Raw genomic sequence first — 2,639 nt, forward strand, 5'->3', positions numbered from 1 at the left:
CAAAGTCTATCAGCTTCAAATTGTCAATCAGCAGATTTTCCCGGTGGATGAGAAAGCAGTCAGGAATGATTTCCACCCAAATGCCCAAGGAAACATCTTTTCTCTTCTCTTATTTCCTGCTGTGGACAGTGGTTCCCAGTCTACTCAAAGCTCGCTCGCTCTCGCTGTCTCAGAGATCTTCACTGACTGCTGGCAAGTTCCCATCTTCCAATATCCCAGGTGGGAAATACTAGCTTGTATCTGTTGGAAAGGACCTGGGGACTAGGAGGACAAGTGGTGAGAGACCACAGGCTGAATGCAAGCCAGCAGTGTGCTCTGACAGAAAAGAAGTACAACAAGATCATCAGCTGCATTAAAAAGCAGCACAACCAGACCAGGACAAGTCATTCCTGCTTCAACACTCACTGGACCACATCTACAATACTGTATCTGGTTTTTGGCCAGGAAGGATAACAACCTGAAACAAACTCTGTGGATGACATCCAGCCTGTGCAGGGGGCTGAAGCTCCCACTCAGAGAACAGAAGCTGGGGAGAAAGATGTTTGTTCAGGGTGCAGAGGAACCTCATGGCAGCTTCTCAATGCCTACGGGGTGGGGAGAGGGGGTGCGTATGCAGATTGACTGAGGCTCTGGCCAGCAGGTCACGATGGGATTGTGACAGGAAACAGTCATACACCTAAACAGCAGACTAGATAGAAGGAAATAGCTTTCCAAGCACTGAACATATTACCCAGAGAGAACATGCAGCCTCATCCCTCGCAGAAAGTGATGATGAGAGTGGGAAAAGCTCTTGAGAAACTTGGTCTCACGATTCCCAGAGCAGCAGGTTCAGGCACAAATCTCTACAAGTCACCTCCACACCCAGTTCCTGTCCAAGCCCATAAATCCATCAGCTTCTCAGCTGGAAGCCAGTTGCTTCTAAAACATACAGACAATGATTCATTTTTCAGAGGGGAAAGGTTCCTTAGATAGAGGGATTTCATAAGATGCCTAGGAAAATGCTCGTGCTGTAATGATTTGCTTTACTGAGTGATACCAGCAGCTTAAAAAATGCCAAGCTCTAACCTATTGGTGAGGAAATATTCAAGCCTTCCAGTACCTAACCTGTGCTTCAAGACTTCAGTGACAGAAAATCCATTGGATGGGGCCAGAGGAATGCATCTCACCCCATACCCTCTGTACAGCCACCATTTGTTTAAAGGATCACTCTTCCTTGAGGCACAAAACTAGAGCAGGTTACACAACAGACTGACACCACAAGGGCTTCTCTCGAGATACAAACTGCAGCAAAGAGCATCACAAAAATGTGAAACCAACACTCAGATCAGATCTGTGTCTCTGCTCCGCTCATTAGGAGCATCATGTTTTACTCCCCTTTCAGAGGAAGATACTTCTTCAAGGATAACAAAATCCAGCTCAGCTACAGAACACAGTACCACATAGCAATAAATATCTAACATTTCCTGTAGGGAAAGAGTCCTAAGCACAAGTTATTGTCTGAGTTTCAGCTGGGACTGAATTATCTTCTTCAGTGTCTGATATAATACTACGTTTTCATTCTAGAGAAACAATGGAGATAGCGCAGTGATGCTTACAGTTGCTGCCAGGCAGCGTTGTACAGAGCCACAGTCAATCTCAGCTGAGAGCCCAAGGAAGTGAGAAGGAACAGAACTAGGACAGCTGACTTAAACTGGCCAAAGGATATTCCATACTATATGACATATTGTGGAAGGAGTTTTGAAGGGGGTATAACTTCATGTAAATCTCTTCCACTACTAGGAGGCTAACTGGACACTGATTGGTAGGTGGTGAGCAATTGCTTTTGCATTCATCATAACTATTATCCTTTTCTCTATCTCAGTACATAATTCTATCTCAACCCATGAGTTCTACTTTGTGTTACTTCTCCCCCCTTCAGTTCTCTCCTGCAATCCACTGGAATGGAGTGGAGTACTGTAACTCTCTCTGCCAACAGAAAAATCAAAACACATTCATTATTATTTATGGAAGACTGACTGCAGTTCAGGCTCACTGGTTTGAGGTCTCTGGGCATAACCCTGACTGTGAACAGAAGCAATTGCTGAAACAGTCTGTCAAAAAAAGACTGGAGCTTCCTCTTCCAAAAGGCGGTCCTTAGAAACAATGCAATCAAACAGCTTCCCTGTAAGATAAGGTTATCTGAAAATGCATTTAGAGAGTATCAGAGAAAGATAAGTAAGAAAGACAGCACAGAAAGCAGAAACTATTTCTTACCTCTATGACTATAAATATTTCTTTGATGTCTCTCTTACGTGATCCAATGGGCAAACATGTTGATGACTTCAGTTCTTCATGGCATCAATTTCTGTTTTAGCATGAGGCAAGTCATCCTTAAGAGACCATAAAAGCAAGCGATGAAATCGCTAACTACTGTGACATACCAGGTACCACATCTGACTGCTGTGGAACAGAACAAGCACATATGGGACAGTACACAATTCAACATCAACTCAGCAATGACTGACATCACTCCCATAGAAATTCTGAAACAGAGCTGTGAAAAATGAAAAGTAAAACATTCAGCATTTTCATTGGCATTTTGGTAAAGTTGCTGTAATAATGTAACAATAATGTAATGTAATGTAATGATGTAATAACTT

At 43.2% G+C, this 2,639-nt stretch overlaps 1 long non-coding RNA gene across 1 annotated transcript; it reads right to left on the reverse strand.

Annotated features, from left to right (window-relative positions):
- Positions 1 to 622: 622 nt before the first annotated feature.
- On the reverse strand, positions 623 to 2,338 carry LOC146754237 (uncharacterized). The gene is made up of 2 exons (XR_014939045.1): positions 2,254 to 2,338; positions 623 to 918 (listed from the first exon to the last, which is right to left on the reverse strand). It is a non-coding gene; the product is annotated as an uncharacterized LOC146754237 (long non-coding RNA).
- Between the last annotated feature and the right edge of the window lie 301 nt (positions 2,339 to 2,639).

Source organism: Coturnix japonica, chromosome W, assembly GCF_054131305.1.
Source record: "Coturnix japonica strain WE chromosome W, WE-NBRP24, whole genome shotgun sequence".
NCBI lineage: Eukaryota > Metazoa > Chordata > Aves > Galliformes > Phasianidae > Coturnix > Coturnix japonica.